Source organism: Sinohyriopsis cumingii, chromosome 11 (assembly GCF_028554795.1).
Source record: "Sinohyriopsis cumingii isolate HCF-2022 chromosome 11, ASM2855479v2, whole genome shotgun sequence".
NCBI lineage: Eukaryota > Metazoa > Mollusca > Bivalvia > Unionida > Unionidae > Sinohyriopsis > Sinohyriopsis cumingii.
In genome coordinates, this window is record NC_142971.1 from 28,571,075 (window position 1) to 28,576,649 (window position 5,575).

Sequence of the window (5,575 nt, forward strand, 5' to 3'; positions counted from 1 at the left end):
TAACATAATTACCAGTATTCTGAATTAGTTTTCAAGGGCACATATTCTGTGTAGTATGTTTTAATTTTTATTCCTTCTTTTAATTTGATGACTGTAATTAATGTTTGTACTGTATATATGATACAGTATTGCTAGGTATATAATCACAAGTTTCTTTCGTAGGAATGGAGACGCTACAGCAATCACAGTGATCATTCTTGGAATTGAAACTAATTCTCAAAATTTTATTGCGGTCATCTTTTTTGTTGCAGTTTATTTTCTGATTTTATGGGGATACAAAAAAAATTCATAAATCTACATGAATAATATTTAAATTTAACATTCTATTTACTTAAGAAAATTTTATTTTTAGTATGATAATTATTTCATCACAACAATATTCACAGGTGATAAAATTGAAAATAGATTCTATGAATTACATACAATATAGCTATTATTTTTTGAAAAGAAATGAAAATCAAGATACATAATGCAATAATCTGGAGTTTTCTTCAAAAATCGGGAGGTAGGCATGATATGACCCAAAAATCGGGAGTTTTTTTAGTTGACAGGTATGCATGAAAAATTAAATCAAAGCATTAAAGAGAGATTGGTCTTTAAAGCTCAAAGTACCAGATCAATTATGTTGTTGTTGTTGATGTAGGTTTAACGCCATCTTTCAGCACAAGATAGGTTATACATGGCGGCCAGTATTAATAGTAGAGGAAGAACACAGGAAAACCCTGGAAAGAACCACCGACCCATGAGAAGCTACTGGCAAGCTTTCTCACATAACCAAATTGGCCGAACCTGAGACTCGAACCCACGCAGACAGAGATGAGATGGTAGTAATCCGTAATGGTGAACGCTTTAGACCACTCGGGGCCCCCAGATCAATCATGAAAAACGTGGGTTAGACCCAGTGGTTGAGTACATAGAGAACTCATGAGTATAGGACAGGGTTCCTTACAGACTATAGTGGCTGATACTAAGCAGATCCTTTTAATCAAAACAATATCTGCAATTATAGTTCAAGGGGGACAGATATGACTAATTTGTTTACAACTGCATCAATTACAGAACATTCTCTACTTGCAAACACTGGAAAACACTGCCTGGGTGATACAGATGGCAACCTTGGCAGATAGATCATTTGATAAAAGCCAGGTGTGAAGGTGAAGAATCTGTGGATTGTTGTGAAGGAAGGACCCTCTGTCCTGCGATAGCAGATCTCTCTTCAGTGGTAATTGCCTGGAGGGGGGGTCATCCTTCAACAGACAAAGGAAATTGGTGATCCAAGACTGCTGGGACCACTGTCTGGTAATCAGGACAAGTAGGGGTCTGGACTCTGAAGAACCTGATTAATTATTATGAATTATTATCATGACCCTACTTGATCTTACTTCAGACAGAATACATCCACCATACATGCCCTCTGCAGTCTCTGAAGACTTTCTGTGAGAGACAATCTGTGAGATCCTGCTCAGGAAAACTCTAACCATTCCTTGACAGCTGAGTACATTCATCTCCATTTAAACCATATTCTGAGAAGGGATCAGATCTGACATGCCTTAGTTGGGAATTAGTTAAAGACAATCACTGTCTACCAGCAGAGTGACAGTCACTTAGAGGAGTATATCTGAGGATATTGTGCATCAATCTGTCATCAAAATACTGAGGATGGGACCTTTAAATACTTCAAGTGTGCCACAGTTATACCCATCACATTGAGAAATGTTCTGAGATGGGTGTGACACCGAAGGGAAAAGACTGAAATTGCATTGACTAGACAAAACTGCAGAAATTTTCTTTTGGATTGGAAAATGAGAATGTTAAATAAGTAGGTATCCTGGAGATCTATCAAGATCGCCTAGTTGTTCAATCTCATGGCATTCCTGAAGTAGATGTTTCCATCCTGAAATACTCTTCCTAAAAAACCTGATTAATGTGGAAAGATTGATGAGTCTAAACTCAACAGAAATTTAACTCATATGCAGCTACAAAAACCGAGTTCATAATTCCACTCTCCAGTGCAATGGGGATTGGTTATCTCCTCTCAGTGCAATAGGTGGTGAGTAGTGGCCCCCAACCCTATTTCTTCAATAATTAAACTGGTCTGCTGACCCATGGAATATTCATATTCACCACCAGGCTGTGGTAGTCCTCAATTCCTGCTGGAGTTGAATGGGAACTGAGAGAAAGAGAAGGGCTGATATCTTTCCCTAGATGGGTAAACAAAGCCTAAAAGGGATTAAATTGTAACATAGAGATAATAGTGGAGGATGGAGATTCTACCCATTCCCTTCCTCTAGACAAGTCAAGGCTTGGTGCCCAGTGACCTGTACTTTACATGTATTATTCCTTGACTGGTGCCTAGTACCGGTCACCAACTAGTGAATGGTCAGGTAATGAGGGCCTTTGAGGGGAAGTATATATTTGTGGTACTTGAGTCCAATGAATGAGATCTACTCAACCCGCAAACAGGTCTAATTGAGCAAAAAGACCACACTTCAGCTGAATCAGGAAGGTGGGACTCACTACTGGGTGTTAGTCACCTTCACATTATAGTGTTAGTGATCCCATCCTTGTGGAAGATGCTGATTTCAATACCTTGGAAACAGTCACAAACCACTCTGGTATGGGATGTGGTGACTTCTCAACATACAAAAATGATCTAGACCCATCCTTGGAATGGAATAGTTCTTTCAGTGAAAACAAGGCAGAAGTGAGTAAATGCATCTTAAAGCTAAATCTTTAATAATGTAATATTTAGTCTCTGCTTTTTATAAATTGTATATTTTCCTGAACATATTTGCCCAATGGTTTACAAAAAGAGACAACCTAATAAAATGGTACTTCCCAGAACAGTGATGTCCGCAATTACAGTTCCATACTGATTTTTATCAAGAAAATAATGTAAACATGGCAATTAAAATATTCATGTTACTGATTATATTCTCAAAACTCAAACTGCTATTTACATAAATTTAAGTTTAGAAACACAAGTTTGTATGTTTTTATCATAAAAGGAAAACTTGTGGGAATTGGGCAGTAATAGTTGCTAACTTACTCAGGAAATGGTTAATGGTCAATCAGCAATCAAAACACATGCTTGTGAATGTGCAAGAATTTGTTTGTCAGCGTAACTGATATCAACACCAACTATTTCATGGCTTGAAGCCAACATTTTGCCTTGAGCTATATATAACATTACACTGAACTATCCTGGCCAAGGCAAGGGAGCATCTCAAAAGGATGGTCATTCAATGTTCCTCTAACAAATTAATGGCAAAGTCATTTTCGCTTTGCTAAAAGAAGGCGAAGTTTACACTTTTTAGGTGACTTAGTCACCCACTTTGCCTCATAGCGTGACCTTGGGGGACAACTGTGCATTTGATCTGGTTAACATCCAATCTAATTTCAACATTAACATGAAAGTCTACACACAAAAAAGAACATTATTGTTCAAACAGATGGGTTGTTTTATCATTGTTCAAAGCAGTTATTACTTAGCAAGATATTGAGAGAAATCCTCAAATGAAACAGAAAATCAAAATAAACTAGATATCTGAACAAATGCAAGATTGGTCAAGTGTGTCTGCTCTGTGGTTTTGCTATGATGAGTACTGTTGAGCAAGCTGTTGAAAGCTGGCAATACTTACTTCAAACAGAATTTATCTAGATTCAAATATATAAATGAAATCACAAAATTAATCTTAAAAGTAGCTTCTTATGTAAAGATGCAAATCAGTAAAAGTTTCAAACAAGCTATATCAAGTTGTGATTTGATACTGTCAATGTGAAGTCAGTCCTGCCTGTGTAACTCTAAAAATAATTTTTGATTTGATACCAACACTTTTTGATTTCATACCAACACTGAAATAAGTTTTAAAAAATGTTAATCAGATCAAATGGTACAAAATTCTACTAAAATCTGTAGGACCTCAATTTATTGGATTTCAATGAAGGTTAAAAAAAAAATGTATTAAAAAAACAATAAAAAATAACTAGTCAAAATCCCTATTGGTATTAACAAAAAAAAGTAATACACAATACACCGATAAACAGTTTCATCAGTTATCCATGCCATGACACATTTCATACACGAAGCCAAGCAAAAGCAGCAAACCCCAGAGGATTTTCAATCAAGACAAATACCTTCCATCTGCATGTTGTCAGTTTGAGGACATCCACTATGCAATAAGTCTTAAGGCCCCATTTTGATAATAATAAACATATTGTCCGATTTTTCTTTAACAATTTGTCCAAGTTGTCTTTTATCAAAGTGCATGTGGCCAAGTTAAATCGAAGGTTAGGATCTACTTGTTTAAAACTGGGTCAACTAACTGGAGATTTGGCACTGCTGTTTTTATACTGCTTCGATCTGGCAATATGGTGGCCATACATCACTATTAAACTCTATCTGCTATTTAGCTCAGGTGCTCAATGCGAGCTTGATGTTGAGATGAAGAAAAAAACAATAATCTGAAGGAAAATATCAAACAGAGTGACAAAAATACCTTAGATTCTGATATAGGACCCTCTCTATCATAATATATGAGAGAAGGTATGCAACTTCCAAATACTTCATTCCACCCATGACCCTTACTTACTTTTGCATATACCACTGTTCTGCAAGTCAAGAAGGGATGCATCATATAGTCGCAAGCATGGTACGTGTAGCTCTTTTCACTGGTTTTCACATGTGCACGTACTTGTCCCAAAAGACAGAATTCGCGAAAATCGCAAGTTTGGGAGCCCGTAACTTCAGTTTGGTACAACGCAGAAAAGTCAATATGACTTGATGAATAGAAAAATATCTCAGGAGTAAAACAAGTCATATAGTATGGTCGTGTGCCTTTAAAGACGGAAAAAGCAGAAGGAAATCGAGGGTCATGGGTGGAACGAAGTATTTGGAAGTTACGTACCTTCTCTCCTATATATTACGATAGAGAGGGTCCTATCAGAACGGGTCATTTGGGTAATCTAAAGTATTTTTTGTCATTCTGTATGGTTTTTTTTCCTTCAGATTATTTCTTTTTTCTTCTCAACATCAAGCTCGTGTAGAGCACCTGTGCTATTTAGGATAAGCGTACCAGCAACAAATATATCGGTCTAGATTCACATAAAATGAATAAATCCGGAGTGAAAGTTCAGCTTCGGTATTTCCCTTTCTTGAACAGGATTTTGCTATGAACAACAAGGCTCAGTGCAATCTATTCGATAGAGTGATTTTAACATTATGGGAGATTTCTCGTGAAGCTAATTGTTGAGTACTGACTGATGTGTTCAGACACGCTTCGTATATTGTTGATTGTTTTTAAATACCCGCCACGATAAAGGCCAATAACTCTTCACTTCCGGGATAAGAGCCCTAATGCTCTAGTCGAGATTTTTTCTTTGCAACCAATACTTTAACCTTTTTTTTATTCTGTACTAAGTATGATTTAAAATAGTTAAAGGCAAAATAATAAAAGAAAAACAGTTAAGTTATAAGTACTGACTACGGTAATGTTATAAATTATAAATTAAAATGCAGTACATGACGGTTAAAATTAATGAATAAATCAAAACAATTTTTTTTTTACTTGCACAA

The 5,575-nt window shown here is 36.2% G+C and overlaps 1 protein-coding gene across 2 annotated transcripts in view; it reads right to left on the reverse strand.

Moving 5' to 3' along the window:
- Positions 1 to 5,328, reverse strand: part of LOC149787824 (uncharacterized) — a 122,452-nt gene extending 117,124 nt beyond the window's left edge. Inside the window, exon 1 of one of the 2 annotated variants that reach the window (XM_089974044.1) lies at positions 5,261 to 5,328. The gene's annotated coding sequence lies outside the window, so the exon portion shown is untranslated. Of the gene's footprint in view, positions 1 to 5,075 lie in introns of both variants that reach the window. The other variant, XM_089974042.1, reaches the window with a different exon arrangement.
- Positions 5,329 to 5,575: the final 247 nt, after the last annotated feature.